The following is a 25758-nucleotide window of genomic DNA, read 5'->3' on the forward strand; positions in this document are numbered from 1 at the left end:
TCCCCAACTTTGTCTTGGGATTTACTTACAACTTAGTCAGCCTTATCTTTTAACTAACAATAAGCCGACTAAGTAAAGTTGTAACTAAATCCCCAAAAATTATAAAGCCAAAGTTCGGGAACTTTTTGAACAACCTTCGTATATGTATTGTGAGTAACGTCGCAAAACCGTATGAAAAAAATAGTGGTGTCAAAAAATTATTGGTTTATTTTGATGGCAACGAGTGTGAATCAATAGTGCCACGCGCGTTATATTTCAGCGAGCTCATGAAAAACGATATCCGGTCCTTTTTCGCTTCGTTTTTTTACGTTAATATAAAATGTGGGAGTTTTTGCGAGGTTTAGTCCTCGAAGGTTTAGTCGTTAGAAAAAAAGCTGGTGATCGCGGGACGTCTTGTGTACTTTCAATGCAATTCGATAATTGAAGATCGAGAATTCTACGGGTAAACATTTTTTGGATGCTTGACGTAAGCGCGTACGAATTTTTTCGAAATACCGGCCGGCATAATGATTCTTTTACCAACCACCATACCGAGAGGAAGAATGAATCCAATTTATATTGATAAATTCCTGAAATCCAGCACGAGACCTGCTTCAGGACAAAGGCTTGGGCAGGCGATCGGAATTTCATTCAAACGAATTCGAATAACAGGCAATCGCTTTCAAACAAGAACGATCTTCGTAAGTCTCGTGACCATCCTTAAGGACGTTCTCTCGTTCTTATACTAGAGAAAATCGATTTTCTTAGGATTTTCTTGAAACTGTGAATATACGTTAATTTAGGTGTGTTTTATGCGTGGTATAAATTTCAATACCTCTTCCGGTATAAAAAATAAAGATACTGAGCCTCAAAGTTTCAAAAAAAAAAATTTTTTTAATTTAATTTTTTTTAGTTTTGGCATTTTTTCCTTATAGAACTCGACGAGAGGAGCAACTTTGGTCCTTTTGGCCAACCTCGTATCTCTTACCGTTTGGCCTGGAAAACCTTTTCATTAGTAAAAGTTGAAATTTTGAGGCTCAGTATCTTGATTTTTTATACCGGAAGAGGTACTGAAATTTATACCACGCATAAAGCACCCCTAAATTAACGTATATTCACAGTTTCAAGAAAATCCTAAGAAATTCGATATTCTCTAGTATAAGGACGAGAGAACGTCCTTAAAGGAGAATAGTTCTCGTAACGCATATGTATGTATTAAGAGATATTTAAATTAATTTCAGAGATTGGCTTAAATAAAAAAATTAGTTAATTAAAAAATTGTTTATGTTACTTAATCATCAGTTGCAGTAGATTTTTAATTATTTTAGCTTCAGCGCACTTGCTAACATATTTATCTATCGTATACCGATCGCATTATAAAATAGCTGTGTAAAGAGGTTTGCGTTCCGAAATTAGCTCAATTAACTCCCTATGGGAAAACACCGCCATTTGCGATACCGAAATCACGGTAATAACCGAGCGAAAAATAAAGTCCGTGTAATTAGCCAACAAATTTAAATATCCGTAGGATGGGGGGGTACGATAACAAGTTCATTATCCATTAAAAAGTTAGTTGAACATCGCGCAGGGCTATCAGATAACATTGGCCCAAGCTGTAAACGTTATTAAACGTTAATAAACGTTAAGCGGTATTACGGAACAACATGGTATAATGAACGAACGTGTGGTAAAGCGTTATAGTATGCCATAAATAATTATCTGATTACTATCTCTTTTGTTTTTTAAACTTGTATGGAAACTGAGATGAAAATTTAAATTCCACAGGAAATGTTCTCTTAAAAATGTTTACAACATAAAATATACATTAGAAATAGCATATTATATAAATGATTTTCGTTGAACTTTTACTGCCACGAGTTGGCGAATAGTCAATCGTTTAATAACTCTTTTCAATGTTCTCGATTTTCTACATTTCGAAGTCGACTTCTCTTAAAGTTTAAATAATAAATATTATCAAGACAGGGGAAAACAAATTATAGTTTTCGAAGAGAGAACATTTAATCGTAAACTTCTCCGGTCTTCTGATTTATATCTGTAAGAAAAAATAACACGGAAACACTTAAAAACCGAATATTTTGAACAGGATAGGCATTCGCTGTCCACTCTGCATATAAAAGCCTCCTTTCTGTTGCTGAGTGCAAATTGGAGCAACTCTGGCTAAACTTTGCACGGTGTAATTGCTTGCGTTGACCACGCGGCATGGAAGTAAACAGCTGGAAATAACCGTAGTTGATACTTTCGCCGTTACAAGATCGCTGGTACGTGGGCAATATTGCTGACGAAACCGATAATAGGTGCCGGGAATCGTGGCAAACGCCGTTTTAAACTGCCGAAACTGCTAGAAACTGTTCCGTTCTGGCGGATAAAATCAATCTCTGAGAAATGATTCAGAATCAATTATAAAAATTATACTCGTAATTATCATACTTTTTTAAAGAAGTATAAAATCATTTCTCATGTAATGTAAAATCAAACGGAAGTGAAATTTTACTTTTTACATTGTAAGCATTTTTAAGAGAAATTTTAGAAACGATGCGAATTGATTAAAGTTAAGATTAAATTAAAATAAAGACATGTGATATAAGAAAATTTATGCAGATTATATATCAGAAAATCATTCTGTAATTTTGATGACTTTTTATCGCTATATAACATTCGGGAATAACAAGAGGTGTTGCAATATGTTGTAACATATGTTGATATACAATGTCATTGATTGTAATCGAAACTATCGCGTCGAATTGATCAATCATCCGAAGAGTTCAACGAGCAATATCGGCAATTACGTTTCCCGAAAGTTAACGTATATTAGCGAGACGTCGTTTCCGCTCCAGTGATCGTGCAGAGAACGTCGCGTCATCGGCGGGGCCCTGCTCAAGGGCCCGAAACGATCCTTTGAGCCGCGGCGGCGCGGCGTAACAATTTGGATTGGTTCTACCAGTCTGAAGTGTCCTTGCGCGAACGTAAAGGGACGTTAATTCGATTCCGATAGCTTGCACGATGCATGGATGCGCCAGCGAGAGAGCATACGCAAAAGTAACACGCTTACTTAAGCGACCGGATTCGAAAGTAAAAGGATAAAATAGAAAGCCCGGCCTCGTGCCACGTAAAGCCTTTGCGACGTAGCGCTCTTGCGCGACAGGACCCTTTCCGCTCATACTTTTAAGTAGAGAAATTAAATTTTATCCCACGCGGTCGAGAACCTATCTTGAAATCACAGAAAATGACCTAGTTTTACTTTACAATGTGCAAATATTTGGGAATTAAGTGCAATCAATTTAGATCAGTATGGTAATTAATGAACTCAATTTTATTATAGTAAACCACCTCTATGGAAGAGCAAACATTCCATCAATTATATTAATGAAATTAATTAGAATAATTATATCGAATTTCGGTATTAATTCTCTCTTGATTTACTCCCGTTTTGAATTCACCTAATTATTTTTCCGCGCTTTTTATAAATTTTTAACAGAGAATTATTATCATGAGAATTAATTTATTTTTCTCGTAATCACCGCACGATCTTATTCTTAAACGCAACATCTCGCGTTCAGTGTTTGCGCGACAATACAAAATGATGAAAGCACGAATTACTCGTCGCGCGCATATGTTTCTCCATGGTTCCGTGTGAATGCAATATCGCTTTGGCCTCGCTTCTCCTCCAGCACCTCGAAATTACATAGCTGTCCAATCCGTTGTGCGTAAACGCGCGATTCGGAAACGTCTGCTCACGCTCGCGCCACGGAGATACGAGAGCTATCGTTATCCGTTTATTTACGGCTGCCCGTCCGATCGACCGCTCCGCCGCACGGTGCATCCGGTATTATCCTCGCGTCCGGCGTTATATGCGGGCATTTGGCATTAGCCTGACGGTTAATCGCCATCGGTGCAGCCGCGAGGAATTCTCGAGGGCCCGGCTAACCGTACGAGTCAACCCGCTGCTGATCTATGGGAATATTCCTTTCAAATCGAGCATAATCGAGCAGTCTCGACGAAGTTCCGATCTTCGGCGAAACTGTAAAGAGTCGTGTATCCGCTTTACAATTGAAAAATACCGGTTTCAAAAGACTTCAAGAGCCAAAAGTATTGACTTTTTACGTCTTATTTTATTCCGTTAATGTATATCTGCCGTTTAGGATCGTTTTGCTCTTGTTTATATATGTCGGTTTATCAGGGTGACTGTTTTGCGAATGCGGAGTAGTTTTATTCGCGGCGACCACGTTTCCATAGCCACAAGGAATATTATCGATGCAAGCGATGCATGCAACTGTCCGACGCAACCGCGTCATTTCCCTTTTGTTTGTCTCAGAAACTGACATTTGCCAACAAGCTACACGTGACAGCTGCCGTCGGAGAAATCAGCTCTCATTACACGCCAGTTTACAACGTGTACTCCTACTCGCTGAATCTATTACAATTATAGAAAGAACACACTCGTGATTATGGTTTTCGACAAAATTCTTGATTTTAGAAAAAAAAAATTTACATTGCTAGAATTTAAGAAAATTATCATGACGAACGATCTCTGAAAGAATTACACAAGAGTAATAGTAGGTATCTCGAAGTATATGCAATCATCGTTATTGTAATAATACGTCGATCCAATATTTTTTATTTAGTATTTGGCACTTGAACATCCTGCATTAAGAGTTGAATGATGTAACTTGATAATTGCAGTTTGTTCGACAACAAATCTCCGACAGCGCGATAAACTTCCGACCGCGACTTCGCCTATATCATACGACATACTTTTGCGGGAGAACAATGCGGCGCGTCGCACGGATTTTTCTATTTGTCCCGCTCGTAAAATGAGTTTATCTCCGGGAGGATACGAACGCGAAATAAAATTCGTTCTCGTTAGTCGGCTCCTCCTCGCGCTTTCGTTATGACTTCGCGTTGGCGGCGCATAAAATGTCGCGGCGAAATGAAATTTGATTCCACCTCTCGGCCCTGACATTTATCAAATTTCGCCACTCTCCATGATTTTAGCTCGACAACAAATGGTTTCGAGGGTATGTAAATAAACAATACGTCTGAAAGAACCGTTCTATGTAAAAAATTAATTATTCTGAAGTACACAGTACGCATGCCTCGCTTTGTTACATTAAACATTAAATGTTAACGTTGATGAATACGTTAAAATTTAATCTCGCACACAAAGAGAGATATACATATACGTAGAATTTTTAACCGAGATAAAAATCGAGTAGACTGGTTAGAGTATACGCCAAATTCTGTACGAATTCAATTGTCTAAATTGTCTGGAAGATACAATTGCGGCGAAATCGAGATTTGCATGATATTGCTTGTACGCAGTCTACCGCATACTGTAACGACATAGTGAAAACGCGTGAGATCGTGATAATAACTTTGGACAGGTTCCAAATGGCAATCGCCCGTATATCGCCGTACCAAACAACGTGCAGTAATGAATAGCAATTATGATTGGGCTATAAACGCGCCGTAAACGTACCATTGAACGTATATCTGTGAAAAATGCGACGTTACGCGTATTACACTATTGGGTCTCACAATAGCTTTTTCGAATATATGTTAAGACTTTTTATTACGTATCGAAGTAATTGCAACGGAGTAATTTAATTAACTGGCTCACGTAAATAATCACATAATCACATAATATCAAAGTAAATATTTTCAATGTCTCTCCATAAAGCGCCAGGACACAATTAGATAAAAAAAGATCACCGCGAGGAGGCAATCTATTCAAAAGGTCATACAGGTAAAATATAATTTTTCGAGAGACACGTGTATTTCGCCTGGCGACCAGTATCGATCACCGTTTTCGAGAAAAAAAAACATTTGTCATCATGTAAACCGCAACGTTTAATTTGTAGAATCAAAAAGCATGTGTAACAGGCCGCAATTACAATAAAAGCGCAGTTCGTGGCATAAAAACTCAATAATTTAAAACGTTTGCGAAAAACAGTGGTTGAACAAACGCGCCTATCGTTCTTGATCAACGATATAAAATTACGACAGGGTAAAATCCATTATCTTGTCACAAAGAGCGTGTGGCGAAATTTTTATAAATGCATTTCAACTAGAACTGTCGATATTCGTTTAACAAACGATCGAAAAACTGATCGATCCTCTAAAACGACTTTCGGATTATTCATATAATTGAAGTGGCAATCGTATTTTCAGTTATTTCGATTCGTCGACATTTTCAATTTAGTTGAATTTTTTTTCTTTTTTTTTTTGCGTTTGATCATACTCTGCGGATATTTACGTTGTTTCGATAGTCTTTGTTTCGGCATTACAAAAAATGAGGGTAAATAAAAATAAATACAGTGTTTTTAGAACCTTAAAACTACCTATTTGGAAATCCGCTAAACGAATAGTTTGATTTCAATATGACTTAAATATGATTTCAACATGAATTCTTTAACTTTTGAAAAGATAATTAACGAATTTTTATTTTGGAAAGCACATTTACCAGCTAACAATTAATGTAAATGTACAGGATATTTAAAAATATTTTTGTCATACTTTCCCGGATTGAACAAAACTCTTTCGTGTTCCCGAATCTCCAAAATCAACGGATAGCACCGATACTTGTTTTTATTTTTTTTTTTTTTAAGTAGCAAGCGAATCGACATCCGATATCTGCGACCATCAGTATCCTTGCTTGTATGATAGAATCTGACGTGTAAAGAGTTTGATAGCGCCGTCCGCCGATACGAATTTTTCAAGTAGTATGACTAATGGTATCGATACCCGGAGTTTCTGAACATCGGCATTCGTATCCCGCGTAACCGCAAGCGAACTCCGGGTCGTTCATCGGGAAAATGGGCGGCCATTATTGTAATAAAGCATCCCATAACTGCGCAGTCTATCCTACCTAATGGTACAACGACGAATCTATCAACGTCAGGCTCGAGTCGGCGGCAGTGGTAACGGAGCGTACTTCGTCAGACGCAGCCTCGCGCTTGCTCATTCGAATTCGCGTTGTAATGCCATAATGCGCATAATAGAGCGCCCCAAAATCCAAATTAATTGAAAGTGAGGCTTTCGTCACCTGAAATCCATCTGGAACATATCCGCAGCGTGTCCAAGAATTGATGAGGATAAACGCGACGTTATCCCTTGAAAAAAATTTTAAGCTAATTTTTATTTTGTACCTATACGAAGTCTCTTTGTGTGTGATTTCGATATTATATTTATATTCTTGAAAATTAAAGAAAATAGAGTTTAATTATCTAATTTGATTTTAACGGGAAGAACGTGGACATTTCTTACGAAAGATCATCGTCAGAGTCGTTGATGCCCTATACTAGCATACTCCAATCGATCCGTTAAATATTTCGCGGACATAAAACCTCGCGAGGGATCGTCGGCATAAGACTAAAGAAGGGCTGAAAGGGATGGGCGGCTTTGCCCACCTGTGGCTAGCCACAAACCCTTCGCATACGGATTCAACGTTGAACTTTCTATGTATCCCCGTCTCTAATCAAAGAATTTAATAACTCGTGTCGCGTACGGGAATTTCATCAGACGTGGCGATTCACGGTCGAGATACGTCGTCTATTGCCCGTTGCGAAAGTAGATAGAAATTTAGTATGCGCCTGTTCCCGGAAGGGACAAACACGAGTGGTGATTTACTCGAATGTCAATTGGTTGGCGACGACGCGTGAAAATAAATCTACCGTGATATATATTGACTCTCTCTGACATATCCTTTCAACGTGGATTAATTCACCTACAATGACGCAGGAAACTTCAATCGAGGAGCTCGAAATTCATCGGCCTACATAACTCGAGTTTAAATTCTTGTATTTGTTATCTCGTTAAAGAGTTTACACCTATTTCTAAATGACAAATTGTAATTCGAAATAAATGCATGAATTCGACAATAACGTTAATTAATTTTTATATATCTTTGCATATTACAAATAAAGAAAAGCATTTATGCAAGTGCTGAACGTAAAAAAAGTCGATATGTTTTGTGTCTTGTATCCATTATAATGGATAATGATTTTATTGCAATTTTGAGCGTATTTTAAAAACGAGAAATCTCTAATATCTAAATTCCATAAGGTAAACATTATTCTTATACATTGTTATGTACATCACGCAAATCACACTATCTACGAAGTCGTTTGTTTAAATATACATAGGATACCTTACGATAAAAAGATACGTTGGTCAACATTTCACTGGCAACGTGCGGGACGAGCTTTCGGAATTATGATAAAACGCGAGGGTCGCGAGGGTCGCCGTGGTCAGGCGAGTTTATGATGAAGCGGAAGGAAGCAGGATGCAGGGTGCACTCAGTGCGCGGTGGAGAAAACGGAAGGAAGGAGAGGTCGACGGCATCGTCCGTGTCACGTGGTTAACGATCTGTTCGGTCGCACGAAAACGAGAATCGTCGTCCGGGGTAGAATGCGGGGGCATAGCGCGTGTTCATTTACCGGAAAGCTATTTCCCGCCCGTCCATTACCGGACGGTCCGGGGCCGCACGGTACGTTCGTGCGACCGCACGGACAAGTATCCGCAATTGCAGCCGAGCACGCGTGCTTTCCGTATAAATGAACGTTACTTTAAGCGAGCCCGCGCAGCTTACTTGCCGTCATTATCCCGAATGAATCATCCGAAATGAAAGAGAAAATCAGTCGTGTAAACGGTACGTCTGCGAGAATGATCATCATGTTAATGTCGAGCGAAGTAGAATGCATTTTCTTTATTAATTATTAGGGATAATTATATCCTTTGGCAAGTAAATCATTACCCACTGCCGAAAGGTGAAGGAAACAAGTTGCGTTATTATTTATTTTTTAATGCTCTTCAGATCTGAAAAATTATTGTTCGATGCAGTCGTTCACAACAATTCGATATTGAAAACTTCTCTGTTCTTTTTATTTTTAATATCTGTGATTGAGAAAATAAAGAAAAGCAAATGCCTTTTCCACTTTTCTACGCTGTCTATGTATATCCGTAACTTTCCAATCTTCGGAGTAAAATATCGCGGTAAACCCCCACGATGGAATTTCCGCTGAGATAGTCCCGCCGCGTGAATTAATCGAGAAGAAAAATAGAATGCCGGTTTCGTATTTATATATATCGTCGAAGTAACGTCGGCAAAATAAAAGCAAAAATGCGCGTAGTCTCGGAGCTGTCGGTGAAAAATCGATTAGGCGAAATGAATCTTACAAAGAGTATAAAAAACCGTTTTTCCGGGTGGCAAAAATGATTTCTCGACCATCCCCCTTTCCATCATCTCCTCCCCCGCGTTCGGTTGTCCCCTAGTGGTCCTCCACAAATCACAACTCGCGATAAATGTTCGCGGTCGGTCTCGCGCGATTATTTATCGTCATGAAAGTGGAGAGCGCAAGTTTTGCAACGAGCTCTTGCATGCTCTTACATGATGGAATAACTTGCAAATCCCTCGGGGTAATGATTCATATGCACTAATTATTCATTATACAGGTGCACGATTAATCAATCAATCCGTCAATACGACGTACGCTTGTATTGATTAATAGGGCAGCGATATGTCGTAAAAAAAATTATATCGCCAAGAATTTTTTTATTTTTTGATTTATTATTACATTATTTTATTTTTTTTCGACTAAAAAGGTTGAATAAATTATATGGTAATAATTAATTTGCATAAATACTTTCTTGATTAAAACATAGATTTTATTTTTCAGTTTTATTCTAAACTTATTTTAAGATTTTAATAATTCCTTTTAAATACAACAATCAATCAACCATCAAAATTTTTATTAAGATAAGATTAAACACAATTTGCATGTTCAATTCAATCAAATTATATATTTGGCGACGTAAAATTCAAGTAATAATATTTCTATTGAACTTTTAAAACGCTCTCAAAATCAAAACAAATTAATGATTATTTCAAGTGACATTCGCGTCCGCGAGACAAAGGATAAAAATATGCGATAATAACTCATTTATCGAAATTAGTTTGAAATGCAAAAAGCAGAATATTTCGACATAATACATAATAATATACGTTAAATATTTGAACAGGCGGCATTCTCGGCACTTGTTTTTGTGACCTAGCGCGTAGCGTTGTATAGGTTGCCGTGCCGTCATTAGAATAAAAGCGCTCGAGCGGACAGGTATAGCGTATAGCAATGTGAGCAATCGCATCGTCGTATCTTACTTTTCGTAATGCAATAGCGACAACTCGAGATACTAAACGCTATCATTCTGCCCGTTCAATTAGTACCCATCGACTTGTGTAACAGATATCAAAGCTATTTAGCTACTTAGTTATCGTAAACATGATACTTCGCGTTAGTTTCGTAGTAAGACACGTCGCGTACGATTAACATCGGTAGTGCCGTACAAAGTGCCGCGCGAATCGTAATTAACATTATTTTCGCGGGTGAGCGTTGCATTAGTATCATGAAGAAGCAACGGTAGAAGAACACGAGAGGAGGAGGAAGTCTGGGAGGCATCGAGCGATGGCGGAGCAACCATGGAATGAGGAATCTATTATTTATTATCTCACATTATCTTTTTATACACTTGCGTAATCGTTCAGAATTATTTAATGCGTGATTTTTTGAAATATTAATTATCTTGAGCATAATTTATTATTGTTATATGTTTGTAATCCGTTCGGCGTAGCTGGAATTACAACTCCGTTGCCGCGCATCATGTGTAGTGAGTGAGAGATATATATTATATTTTATTTTAATTCAGGATAATGGATCCTAAATGTGAGAATTATATCGAATATGATATATACAAAATATAGATAATTATATACATATCAAATTAAGAGCATTGGAATATTGGAATATCTAGTGATTTTTTATGCATACGAGAATGCACGAACGTACACGTAAGACTCACAAAATATAGCGTCATTTTTAACTTAATCTTCCATAGCCATCCATATTTATTAATAACTCATTAATTTTTCTGCGATATGTGCGTAATATAAAATAATAACGTAAATACATTATATGTATGCAATATTATGAAATGTTCTACAACATTTCCATATTTTCCATTAAAACGCTCTTTTTATAGACGATCAAATCTATCTAATCGGCATTTAATTCGAAATATTAAAAAGAACTAGTAAATAATGTTAGATGGATCGCGAGCCTATCTTGGATATTAATGGCGTGTCTTTGAAAGTTTCGGCTTCTAAAGACGCTTACGTTGAATTTACTAATTATAACGAGTTAAACTGAATGAGATTAGCTCGAAGAAGGTAAATGGATAACGCAATTCCGGCGGGAATTTGGCGTCGGGGTCTTCCGGGGAATTGCCGATCCCGAATACACCGCCCCCGGCAGCAATCTGCCGATTTCGCGCGCGCAAAATAGACGTAGTTACCCGAAGTTGCCTGTCGTAAATCGCGAATTCGGGTCGACGAAGAACGCCATGTCGGAGAACGGGCGTGGAAACGCGCGTCAAAAGGGAGAGGGTGAAACGACGACGACGACGACGACGGCGGCGGCGGCGGTGGGCATCTAATTAATAACTAACGTCGCGCGCGACTGTCGCCGCGAAACAAGAAATGGCGTAAATAACTATCCGCGCGATTGTTTGCGCGCCGCACGGTCCCGCGAAATCGCGGGGAGAGCTCGAACTTTGCGAACACGAGAGATGGCCGTCCTAATTAATTAGCCGGCGTGTCGTAATCGCGCGTAAAAGTCACCCGCCCAGACTCGGCTCTCGAGGGGCGCCAACGTTCGCGCGTGTGCATCGTGTTCGGAAGAAAGGAGGAAGAGGCTGTATATTTATTGCTCAATAATGTCTAAATACTGCAATTACCACGACCAAACTTCGAGGCAAGCTGCGCAAAGTGTAAGTCAAAACATATGCACGAACGAGTTAATTGCTGAGATAATATTCAGCTCGCTCTTGTTCAATTTCCTTGTGTACGTGTGCGTGTGCGCAAATATTAATACCGCCGGTTATTCAGCGCGGCGCGGCTCGAAAATTATCTTCCTTTCGCCAGCCTCGCTTTAATCGCTCAAATTTGCGTTAACATTTATTTTACGAACTAAGGATCTTCGCAACGGATCCCTGCAACATTTTCTTCTTCACAATAGAATTAAAAATCATCTTGCATAAATCTTTATCTTGCAAATCTTGCAAATAATTTACTTTATACCATGTTTACGCGAGTGTTACTTCTGTAGTAACTTACGATAATTCACTCCGCGTAACCGAGTGAATTATCACAAGTTACTACAGAAGTAACGCTCGCGCTAAACGTAGTATTAGTCAACTATTGCGTGTACATTAAGGAAAATACATTTCGTTTATTTGTACCGCTAAACTCTCTCGTGTTTTCCGCTTCTGCTTCCTGCCGACCGCGCGATACGCGTCGCAGATAATTATATTTAGTTCGGTGTCCGGGCCAACGCCGTCCGGCCGCGGCGGTGGCTATTAATCCGATTCGGCTTCGCGCGTAATAACGAGGTGGAAGCGGATGGCGGGCTGGTCCGACGCGATTCGATTTCCCGCGGAACGCGGCGTAACTTCCGGAATATAATCATGTGTCGCCCGATCGGGTCCACGGTCCACCCGGCCATTAGATCCGACCGTGTGCACTGTAAACAGATTAATTCGTCGACTCGAGGCGAAACTGATTAATCGGCGGCCAGCCGCGCCGGGTCGACCCGCGAGTCCGAGCGTCATGCGTGTGCACGCGCGAATTCGGGCATCGCGGCGCGGCGGGGCGCGGCGCGTATACGCACCGTGCTGTTCACTTATCCACAGCCGCGAGCACAATGTGTACACACACGGTGCACGCTCGGCCGCCTCCAAATGAAATAGCGTGCGCGGTGCGGACCGTACGGTGAAATTTGCTTCGTCGATCAAATCCGCGAGCCCCCTCGTTCCACATCGCCGCGTAACCGAACGAGCAGCCGAGTCTCGAATCTCTGTTTATGCACGCAAATTTGCACGCTTTGTTTTTGATGACTGGACTATCGTTTTGTAAAGGGAGTGAAGGTAAAGGATAATGTCACACACGTTGCACTCTTATTCTGTATCGAACGAGAAAACGCGAATTTCTTTTTTTCGCAAATGAACAAGTCGAACAAATGACACGCGCGATAATGTAGATAGATAATCTTTATTGCAGATAGAGATAATTTAACAAAATTTTAGAAGCTTTCGAAATGTTGAAATTAGGGAGATAATATTGCCGATAGCACAATAATCTCGACATTTGATTGAATGACGGCGTTTTTTCTATGTACGAACGATGAATTATATTTGTTGCGATTGGTCGGCTTCGCAAAAATTCGTTAGTTATGCGATTGCTTAACTACACGGCAAATGATGGTTTCCTGTCGTGTCGGTTATGTTTAATTACTAGCGAACTTTAATTGACTAGGTTCGATCTTGAGTTTCAATTCAGCCCCAGAGGGTTTCTATATCAATCTGACCCGTCGCCGGACAAAAGGAGATGCATCTCGCGATGCCTCGAATGTCGATGCCACTTCAAGCTGCGGGGCAAATTGTTTGTCGAGCCTGAGGTATTCGACTGATCATTGATTGATTGACGGTCGGCGACGAACTCGTTAGACCCGCGCTCGCCAATCAGCGAGCTTAAATGAAGCCGTCGACTGGGCTGATACTTTTAATTATAGCACTCGCTCGAGCCAAGCGCAAGGGGAGATCTGGTTATCATAAGATCGACAACGTGTTAATTACTGTTAGCTTAATTACGTCGAAACGCAGTCCGACCGTACCGAGATATAGTTGCAACTCAGAGACTAAATCACATAATTTCAAGTCTGAATAAAATAATATAAGTTTCTCGATTTTAATCACTGTGGATCGGTGTACATACATCGAAAATGGAATCGATATATTCCTAACGACAGCTTGATAAACGACTTAATAGAGATAGTCGATGTTGTAAGTTAGAGGATTTTTATTTGAAGTTTAATTAAGATAAGTACTTGCGCGTTTAATTATTATATGAGTATAAATTTTATTTGTGTGACTTGATAAAGCTATTTAATACCAAAAATTAAGATATTGAATTAAAAATAATATTTAATCAGTTTTAGTTCAATAAAAGTCTAACTTAAGATTTCTTAAAAATTTTATATTGAGATTTGATAATGATAATGATAAAGCAGCGAGGAAATGGTGCTCGCGTTTATCGGTACAAATTCTAATTATTCCGACATCTCGTATGCACAGATACACATATATGTATATTGTGGAAGGAGCCATAACGATCCGCCCGCTGAAGAGGCATTCGTCATCTTTCGAATTTCCTGCGCGAAATATCATTACGCCACGGATGTGGCGCGGTCCTACATCCATTCTCCGAAACTTTCATCCGCCGTAGATCACGCTGGAGACCGACGGTATACACGTTCCTTCGCACTATTGCATACAAAAGCAATATGCACGCGCGCGCGCGATACAGCGCGACGTCGCGACTTATAATCGAGAAACGTACGACGAGACGCGCTCGTCCGGAAAATTGCGGGACGTCTTCCCGGCTGTTGCATACAATAAGTCTGTTCGCCGAAAGAGAGGGAATGCGAGAGGTGGAGGGGGACAAGGAGCGAGCTTTACGGAAGTCGTGCTTTCGCGAACGACTTTCGCGAATGACTTTCGCGACAAGTTTCCCGCTCGACTTGACGAGCAGCCCCACGCGCACGAAAGCGCATCTCCGTAGCGCCGGACTTTGCCAGAGAACGACTTTTCTCGCGTACGTTCATATGCGCGTGTGTCCTGTGCATATATACATATACATACACATATCTCTCAGCGCAATTTTTTCGCGATAAATCCGGTGAGGAATCGAACATGATATCGAGCCGAATTCGGTACCGGCGTCGAAAGAATGTGGATCTCGGTGAGAGCCTCGTCTTGAGAAACGAGCGATGAAGAAAGAAAGAGAGAGAATGTCTGTCGACGAAGTTTGAAACTTTGCCGTCATATAGATATATTTTTACGAAATTTTACAAAATTTAAATTCGAATTTTTTAGAAGTATTGTATAAAAATTCAGAATATTATTGAAGATATGTCTTAAGCAAATTGTTATAATTGCAATCGCGGAGTTTATATTTGACAGAGAAATTTTATACAGGCAAAGCGTGCCTGATGCAATCCGCGAACACTTCATTTAGGCGTTACGTAATTGCGATAGGCGAAATTCCGGCGACAAAATTGAGCCTTACTGCGACGATGGCACGAAAATGTGTGGACGCGCGTAAACCCACCTCGCCGGACAAATGACTCATAACGGATCGTCGTAAATCCGTAATTAATTATGTCACGTCGCGCACGTTATCGTTTAGTGAACGCGGTGTCGGTCGGCGCGCGAGAATGAAATTCGCGTGTCGCTGTAATTAATTTCGTGCCTGACGTGTAACGTGCGACAGCGGGAGCGAATATCACTTCGATGGAAGAAAATTAACATAAACGCTTGCCGGATCCGGCGTAAGCGTCGTTGCGATGAAACATAGATAGCACGTGAATTCGCAAAGGGTAAACATTCATGGTAAATATGCATCCAGCTTTTAGCTTTATTTGATCTAATTGAATTTATCTCTCCGAATTATTCCCGTGGAAAACTAGGCATCGAGATAGAAATTTTTCATTTCCGACGGTTAATACGATTTTCGATACATCGATGCCGTTGCATCGAGAAAGTGGCACAATTTCGAAATTTCCTCTTTTTCGAGTTGTCGTTTATTTTCAGTCCTAAAAAACACGTCATAACATGTATATAAAATGTTGTCGTTAATTTAATTTATATAAAAGAGAATGATTATCCATGTTATTTATGTTTAAAATAGAGCTCATAAAATCTAGGTCGGACAAGATGCTATATACACATCGCGCGCAAAGCACGACTAATTTCTGTATTAAAAAAACCGGTTTCCTGTGAGCACGCTTATATTCACGGAAGATGTAACGCGTATACGTACATACGTGCATTATGCACGGCTCAGTTAAGGAAGATTGAATTTAAAGCGCGTCGCGTACAAATACGCGACTCTCGTGAAAGAAATAACGCTGCAGACGGCGATGTAATCCTGTACATTGTAAAAGCACGTTGAGAGATGTATCCCGCGCGACGTTCGCATCGCCGAGAGTTACATCATTTTTGCTGCAGAACGGGTGCTCTTTACTCTGCGCTGCGTACGATTCTATTAAAAAAAAAAAAAAAGAACACAGAGTTAACTAAATCCTACGAGAGCGGAAAAATGGCCGTGCTTTCGTGGGCCACGGGGCGGATCATTTGCCTAACGACGAAAGTTATTACGAGCCTCGGTATCCGTAAAGGACTTATGGCCTCCGGCATGTCGCATTCATGGACGATATTTTTTTTCGCGCGACTGCGAAAAATTATGATCCGCGATAATACGTAAAACTTGCTGACGTTGTGTAAAAAGTCGTGATCGCGTTTCGTCGATTACGTTAATTTTTTTTGTATACTAACTTTTTGTATACGTTTTGTATACTAATTAGACTATTATTACTGATTAGAACATTATTCTTGGATTTTTTTATAAAGAATTTTTTATTAATTTCCATATGTCGTAATATTATTCATTTGTATGCGATTTTTTTGTAATTTTATTATATTCAATCTGTATTAAGTTATAAAATTAAAGACTATGTAATATCTTCATTAACTTTTCAAGAGTAAAATTTTGCATCGCGAAATATTGTGCTGTATATTACTTTAGCAGCGCATCACGAGAAAATGAGCTAAAGCGCATTAAAGATTTTAAAGTCAATTTAGAACATCATTAAGCAAATATTATTAACATAATGCAACATGAATCCGCGTGTTAAAACGCTTAACATGAACGTCAAGTATAGAACGCGCCATATTTCTTGCGACACATTTTTCAGGATAATTCTACGCCCGCGCGCAAAAAAAAAGAAATAAAAACAAAATACACTGTCGCATTTGCGTGCGTCGATCGTTCGGAGAATGCCGCGAGCATTTTAGCCGAAAGAGCGAAACGATTTTTCGGCGGTGCTCAGCACATTATTCGGAACGGTAATGTGGGTGGAAAGTAATGCGTAGTCGGAGGTAAATTTCAAGCAGTTGCCCTCCCTCGTGGTTTGCCCTTGTTCTCAATCTCGATAACACGCGCCACTTTGCCCTCTTATGCACCATCCCGTAGTCCTATAACGAATCTGCCTCGTAAATTCAAGGCGTCCGCGATATTAAACTATTAGTGTTGCTCTCACGTTTAGTGTGACTCGCCTTTTCGGCTCGTTATGACGATCATCTCGATGTATTTATACATTTCCATGCAGGACACACAAGAAGTTCAAATTCTTATTTAAATAAGGAATATGTAAAGATGTGAGAAATATCTTAGCATAAAAATAAGGCAATAAAGCATTAAAAAAGTAGAGGGGAAAAATGCTAAAATAAGAATACGTATAAACATAACGTATTTATTAAATGAATATATTTATTGCACATTGTTCAAGCGAATAACTATACTTATTTTTAATCATAAAGAATGTCGAAAAACTTAAATTATATATAAATTCGGGATTATATAAAAAGAAAACAGACATAGAGATAATTAGTGAATTATTTATGTTTAAAATAATATATTTAAAATTTGTAATAAATATAGTATTATGTAGTACAATATATAAATGTAATTTATAATTTTACCGTATAATACTATATCACTACATTTATATAACTGTAGATTTGAATTTGAGCAAAGCGAGAGCGAAAATATTTTGTCATATGTGCAGCATATTTTGTTATTGATGTCGACATTCATACATCCAAGGAATAGCTTTTTAACAGTGATAAAATAGTGAAAAAGCCGGCTGTTGATGTAGAACTCAATATCTCTGTAGAGTATAGAGAGTGATTCAAGAGTGCGCCCCCTCGGAAAAACCGTCCCGCCGCTCGCCGCGGGGAAAAGTGGACGGAAAATGGACGATGTCGATCGGCGGACGCGCGAGCGCTACTCGACAATTAGCGATGGCCGAAAAAACGGTTTCCGCCTTAATGAACGTTTGCTCATTTATGCATTGAAGCGTAACGAACCGGCAAAATCACCCCCCCCCTGTCCTGCCCTATACCACGGTCCCGTCCCTTTCTCGCTCCCGTCCAAAGAGATCGCTAATTGGGGGATCATAAATGCAAACTCGGGGAAATCCGGCGCGCGCCAGCGATAGCGGGCGTCGCGGAATAGTGGCGCCGTGTTTCTCCCGAAAATATTGGCCGCGGAATTCGAGCCGATCACCAACGCCGCTCATCAATCACTAAGTACCATCACGTCGGCGTAGTCGCTCCTCCGCTCGCGTGTTGTTTTTTTTCGCCCCTTTTTTTTATTTCTCGTTCCACCATTCCTCGTTTGGTAACAACGCGCCGGATCCGACGCGAAGCGAACGAGAGATCGATACACGCGCGATAGGAATGACCGTCGTGCAGAAAAAAATGCGTCAGATTGTTAAGAACATTGGAAATCTGATTGTCGAATAGTCTAGATTTTCGCGAAGGAGAAAATTTGGATTCTAAAAGGTCCAGGTACGCTCTTGCATGTGTGTTGTAGCATTTGATTCTCAAAGTCGTGTAACTCTTGGAGAACTTCTTAAATATTTAAATTTTCCGATCCTCTTACAGCCGTATCTTAGATAATTGAATCCTTGTGTCATTACATTCCTTAATAGTTAAATATATTTTTGTATACTCCTGAATCTTCTAATCCTTGAAGTGCCATGCGTATTAGAAGAATCTAAATGATTGAATCACTGAATTATTATCGCTAGAACTTAAAAACTTTATATCTCGAACATTGAGATGCTTGGAATTTTTGAATGACGCGATTCTTGATGCTCAAATCTTAAATATTTTGATTCTTTTGTCCTCTCCCACGCCACCACATTCTCGGAAAATCCTGGAAGAGCTGTGAATCCTTATCTTCGGATTTTTATTATCTTCTCAGTTGCTAAGATTGTCGCATTTATCGGATTTATTACGCTGTAAATATTTTGTCGTGTGAAACACATTTTGCTCGAACATGGTAAATTACCACTTCGATTTACTTTCGACACGAATATTTTGTGCACAGACAGATACAATGCACGAGAGAGATCGTCAAGTTATCAATATTTAATCTGCCGGCGAATGAAACGTTATCCATATCCATTATCTGATTTAGATTGACACGAATGAATTGGATTTAATTTGTTTAAGCGCGATGCAATTTCATCGCGCGCGACTTCACCGATATTAAATGCTCCGATGTCTGTCTGCTATATCCACGCACATGTTGCGTATGCAGATATCGAATGTAAAAAGGAATCCTAGGAGCGTAAAACTAGACTATAATCTTTCAGCAAGTATTTTTGTAATAAGTGTTTCGTGATGGACGAATATTTAGTTATACATCGTAGCACTTTCATTGTGAATTGTTTGCATTAAAAATCGGTGTTGCATTTCAAATATATTCTCGCTCGTTAATGTAATATAATATCACGTATATATTATTCGGTGCTTTGTATCTCGGCAAAAAGAGACTCTTTGAATATTAAATTACATTTTTAATCATCTGCATCGTATTCGTTCTCCACGTCACTATTAGATTTTTATAATGAACATCACAAGATCGTCGGAGAATTAATCCATCACTTGATGTTAATTATAATAAAATCCTCCCGTGATATAGGAGCGAATATACACAATAATATTACCTAGCAAAAACTTAATTATATTTTATGAATATCATTAAAGATTCGGTTTTATTTCTTAAGCGATTTTCTTTTTAATTCCAATTATTCTCTCTGGTACAGACAAAAATTGAATTTCTTTTATATAAGCTTTCAACAATTTTCTCGAGCAGTACCTCGTAGCGTAGTCATTTATAAGAAAGCGGAGACAATTCTCGCTAGTCACCGATAAATTACATTACAGAATCGCGCAACTTGCACGTACCGCCCGCCGCGGGATTAGATGTTCAAGATTAAAAGTGCGGTTGAACCTTGAAGAACGAGCTCTTCTTTTATCCGTGTGGATCTCTCGATTTTCCGTCGATACATCTCGACCGCACCTTCGGATCTGCCCACGCTGATAAAAAGCCATCTCGACGGCTGATCGATTGGTCCATTCGTTTGTTCGGCTAGCCATCCATCGTGGCACGAAATGCAAAGAAACACTTAATAGAATCGCGCTGTTTCACGAAATCACCAAGAATCTTATCTATCACGCATGTGAGATTAAAAAAAATGTTTTGAATCTTTAGTGATAAATTAAATTTCTCTCGAAGATAAACATAAGTTATTGAAAAAGAAAAGTGATCAAGGGAAAATTTTGTTAACATTTTATATAATTCTTCGCTGAAGAAACGCTAAATATATTTAAACCGATATTAAAGGATCTCGGGGAATTTCCTTCGAGTATTAAAATATAAAATATGCCGATACAAACTATTAATACTTCGTCCCGATATATGTGGCTATTTCAGAAACCCGTTCATGCCAGGAAAGGAAGTAAAGGAAGATGATACCGTTCTGATACCCATTCTGAAGTCTTGCACTTTTATAAGATACCTCCTTTCATAAGAGATTCGTCCTTTGATATCTTATCCCTACTTTATTCCGCGTATCCTTACTTTGTAGAATTTTTAGATTGTGCAAATTCGGGCTCATCCGCGAGCCCTTTCGCTTTGGGATCCGACATTCCTCGCATCCTCGAACGTTCTCTTGTTTTCTAAACTGTCTTAAAATATCGCACTCGTTAAAACTTTACAATTTCGTAACTTTAGAGCCTGAATTCGGAAAAAGGTGAAACTTGAAAGTTCGAGACGCGGAAAGAAGTCAGAAAGTCCTGGAAAAGGAAGCAATGGTGGACACTCGTTTAATATTTAACAAACTTCGCGCACACGGTTATAAAGAACGTAAACGAGGGTTTGCAGGATTTAGGAACATCAAGGAGGAAAAGGAGGAAGTAACGTTTTCCTTCAATAAACACGATGGCTCGTTTAGTAGGGAAGTCCTCTAGATATATTTTCTTTCCCCACTCGCTAGCTAGTACTGCACTCGTACTCAAGCTGACATAAATTAATAAGTAAGAATCATTGGGTGAATAAATACTGCCGAGTAAATATTTACCTTTGTGTAATTATCACAACGTTAATTATATACGCATATTTAAAAGCGTACGTTGATTTAACTTACAGTAACATGCGTTTGCTTTTTACTCACAGCAACCTCGCGATGTAGCAATAAAAGCCATATTTAACGTAAAGATAACGAATTACTCTTAATTAACTTAATTACTATTAATTAACCTTTAATTTTTTCGACTAAATTGCCAACAAAAAAATTAATACACTCTTGTTACATGCTTGAAATAAAGTTGCGTAAAATAATATAAATTTTAAGGAAAGCAATTTATGTAACAGCTAGCTCTCTTTTACATATCGAATGTCCGTGTAGCGGTCGGATCCACATAATTATTTGTCGCCGCATCAAGTGGATGGATACACACAGTCGTGTGTGTAACCGGTGACGAGCGGGGAAACAGATGGGCAAAGAGCAGCAGGAAAAGGGTCAGGGGGCAGAGGTGGCGGAGACCGAAAGATAAGGGACTCGGGTCGACGCATGTCGTGCGAGATATATTGCAACGACCCGTGCTGCGTGGTGACCATCAGTGACGACAAATTCCTTCGACGTTGCGAGACCACTTCCGAGACGGATGCAGCCCTTAATGGTGACCCTTCGATCGCGACATCGATCGTCCGAGCGATTGAAAAACTTGTGCGAAGATCTAACAACAGATCCTGTAAGCAACTGTTCCTCGTTGAAACCCGATTGTAGGGTGTTCAAGGGATCTAAGAAGCTTCTAATCTTGACATTCAGAGTTTGGAAAGTTCTCCTTGTATTTAAGGACTCAGTGATATAAACAAAATATTACATCTTACGACTTATCGTATGATAAAATCTTATGATTTAGGGGTTAATGTCTTCTATTTCTACATTTTAAAGAAATCTCAATGAGGTAATTTAAGGATTTACAAATTCATGTCTTAAAAGACCATTAGGTTGCATTCATGACAAGAATTTTAATGTCTACTCGATATGTGATTCTCCCCAGACTCATATCGATATTTTATAACGAATATGTGATATGATAGGATTTAAAATAGGATTTAGCCGCGCTAACTACCTGAAGGGAGAGCACAAAAGCCGCGGGTCCTTTCTCATTAAATTGCTTTTTCTTCGGATGAACGAAAGCCGATGATCGATATGCGCGGCGCGTTCGACAAAACGCGATTTAATTGATGGATCGCTTTGCGAACACCACCGAGCTGTACGGACGAAAACGCCGTTCGATGGCCGAAAGCGTTGTCATCGAAAAACGCAGTAGCCTCGATCCGACACCTCGGGATCCCATCCGACGAACAGGATTTTAAAACGTTTCTGGCAGCGCTCGTTCCGAACGGAAAAAGAAATGAAAAAACAAGCTTGTCCGGCGGTTCGTGACTTGTCCGACGCAGAACGTCATGCCGAATGCCGGGGCGATGTGCAAATGGTAGATGAATATATGGAATGCAGGAGACATATGTTATGCTTAAAGCGACAGACTTTTCCAAACCATATAAAAACGTACCGTCAATAAAAACCCGAGAATCATGACGCTTGTTAAAATCAAAGTTATGAGGTTTAGGTTTGAAATCTAGATCTCTGCGTCACTTCAAACCTATCTGTATTACTTTCGAATTCTTGAATTTTATGATTCTCTAATTCTTGTACTCTGAAAATTATGTTCTATTTAATTTAAAAGTAATTATGTCGGTATCTCTGAGGTAATTATTATCTGGATACTTATTTTTAGATATTCATTCTTCGTGATTCGTAGAAAATACGCGTAGGAAAAATCCTGACATGAAATCTCATATTCTATCCTTTACTCACGCTTTTTAAATTCACGGAACATCTGACCACCCACGCGATCCGTTTTCCATTTTTACACACGCCCGCGCTTACATCCTCGGATACTATTCTGCAGCGATCGATACGACTAATACCGCGGTCGAATATGAAATATGGACGTTTGCATTTTTTTTTCGCGATATAGTCGGCGAAAAAAATGCCGTATCCTACCGAATGTTACGCCAGACGATTCCGCGAACGGCTACGCGCAGGCGGTCGAGATAAAATCCGCGGAATGTCGATAAATGAAGCACTACTACATTTGTACACTTTGCATACTTCATTTGTGTCGGAATTGCTGGGATTTTGTTGCGGCTGCGCTGGGCGCACGTCGGCGTTTGCCGTATCTGTTTTTGTTCTCGGCGTGTCGGGGAGTTTCTCGATTTTGCATTTTTATACGTACATCACCGCGTCCACGCTACGTGCGTTTATGACGGTATTATGCACTTTTCTGCACAAAGGAGCGGCTGCAATTGTTTTTACCGTTTCTCGTGCGCCTCGCGGAGTCGGAATGACAAAAATAAGCACGATATCTTTTTCAAAGAAAAGCAATCTCATTTATTTCTACTCATTTATTTTCGCCATTATTATCATCATCGTTTTATTTTAACGATCCTTTGTGAAATAATATATGTATAATAAACTAGGAGCACACGTAAAGTGCGTCGCGCAAGTCAGGTGTCTCTTCTTCGTAGATTCTTTAGCGGCTTTTTGTAGACGGGTTTTCTTTCATACACGGCATCTGTTTCTAAGTGCTTTACCAGACACAATTATTATAATTCAAAATAAATAATATTGATTTTCATATAATCACATTTTAAGATAAAATGCTCATTTGAAATCGCGGAGTTCTTCAAAACGCAACGCTATCATCTCGCTATGAAATAAATCGATTAATGAGGAGGTAGAAAAGAAAATCCTTTTCACGGTTATTTTCGTATAAAGATTCACTGCGGGTCTTTCGATTTTCTCATATCAAGATGACTGTTTGTGGAGGTTATCGGCGGCCATTAAAGAAATATTACAACGCGGGTTAAAGGATGTCGGGGATGAAGGAGCGAGACAGCAGCCTCGGCTGATTTTAGCGATTCTTTGAGGGTGGCAAATCGAAATAGGAGGAGATAGAGATAACATTGCTTTTATCTCGCGAGTGGAAGTAAGAACGACGCGTTTCGCATTTTACGAGCGGCTATTTAGATTTTATATGGCTACTTCCTGCCGCGCGCTTGTATGCCTCGCGCATTCACAACCGCCGTATCTTTACATTCTGAACATTTTGATAGGTGCACACGTGAATCGGAATTGCGAACACGAATTTTTACGATCGCGACTTACGTTCGCGATAGGTGCATTTTTCAGCTTAATTCGGCAACATCTTTTAAAGTTATTTGCTACAATGTCTTTTCTCAAACGAAAAGACAGAGGAAAGAAGTGTCTTTTCGCAAAGGAAAAGGCACTTCTTCGCCCAAGATATATCCTGTAATCTTATAGACGTATCTTCCTTTATTTTACATCTAAATATCTCTTTCTAAAACGTATTTTTCAGATTTGATAAAAATTACAACAATTCGTGCAACTGGTTTTTTTATACGGTGCCGTGATAAAACGATCACAATTCATAAATTTTTAGGATTTTGATCAATAAACTTTGACGAACAAAACAAATTTTTATAAATCGTTTGTAAATTATAACTTTTGTGTGATTACCAATTAATCAATAGTTTTTTATTATTTTAGGATATATCTATCAATTTATTAGAAAAATGTATTTTTGCACGCTATAATTTTTTATTGTATAATTATTGTATAATCGACCTATTTTAAACGAACAGATTGCTCTATAGAAAAGCATGCTATTGATAGAAAATATAATCGATCAATAAAATTGCTCCGAATACCCGCGTATGGAATAATAATACATAATTTCATGATAAATCTTTCGTTGTTCAGTCATTTGTGCGAATGCTTAATCTCGCGAATATACGTATTATCCTACTTGGTATTCGCTACTGGCTAATGTTGCCGGAGGATTTCGAAAAAAAGATAGCTTTTGTCTTGTAATTACCGTCGATCTCTTCGACTTTCTTGACAGCTTGCATGTTAATTGCCTTAATTACCGTGGCTACGCCAGCTATTGGAAAACCGCCACGAATTCCCAGAAAAGTCCCATGAATATTTACGAATGCTTCATTTGTAGTCCGAGTTTCGATTCTTCCTCCCATCTTTCCCTGGTAAATTCCCGACAGTTATTTATGAGAGACGAGGGGTCAAAAATCGCTTTTGTACTGACTTTGATGTATATTCAGAACAGCTTCAGCTTCGAATTGAAGTAGAATAGATGAGATCTTTAAAAATATTCCAAGTTCTACCCTACGAAGTCTGCGTAAATGAATGCGATTCTTCAAGGAGTATAAACAGGGGTTATCGCGGCGGCAAATGTTATAATACTTTACGGTGCAGCGGAATTTACGATTTTTAGAAACAGTCGCGGTTACTGACGTAAAAGAAAGAAATTGTAAAGAAGAGAAGTCGTAAGGCAGGTGTCATAGAAATAGAGCTGGGGATGAAGTTTAGAACTCATCAGAAGATGGAAGTTAAAAAGAAGTGACGCGAGGACTTCAAGATTACATTTCGTAGGATTCATAAATTCAGCGTCCCAGAAGAGTCCAAAATGTCAATGTCTTCTCTCGCGTCAGAACTTTTCGTACACTCGCTATATGTATAATATATTAGTCAAACATGAGGTTTCTTTATTTTTGTTTTCTGCAAAATGTCACTATTCAGAATAGAATTTATAATAATTGCATTAGCGATTTTATAATTTAATAATCTAACA

The 25758-nt window shown here is 39.1% G+C and overlaps 1 protein-coding gene across 1 annotated transcript in view; it reads left to right on the top strand.

Moving 5' to 3' along the window:
* LOC112460800 (basement membrane-specific heparan sulfate proteoglycan core protein-like) overlaps nucleotides 1–25758 on the top strand; it is a gene marked incomplete at its 5' end in the record, with an annotated part of 140869 nt that overhangs the window by 75549 nt on the left and 39562 nt on the right. The window lies entirely within an intron of this gene.

Source organism: Temnothorax curvispinosus, unplaced genomic scaffold (genome assembly GCF_003070985.1).
Source record: "Temnothorax curvispinosus isolate PA1 unplaced genomic scaffold, ASM307098v1 QBEX01010810.1, whole genome shotgun sequence".
NCBI classification, from domain to species: Eukaryota; Metazoa; Arthropoda; class Insecta; order Hymenoptera; family Formicidae; genus Temnothorax; species Temnothorax curvispinosus.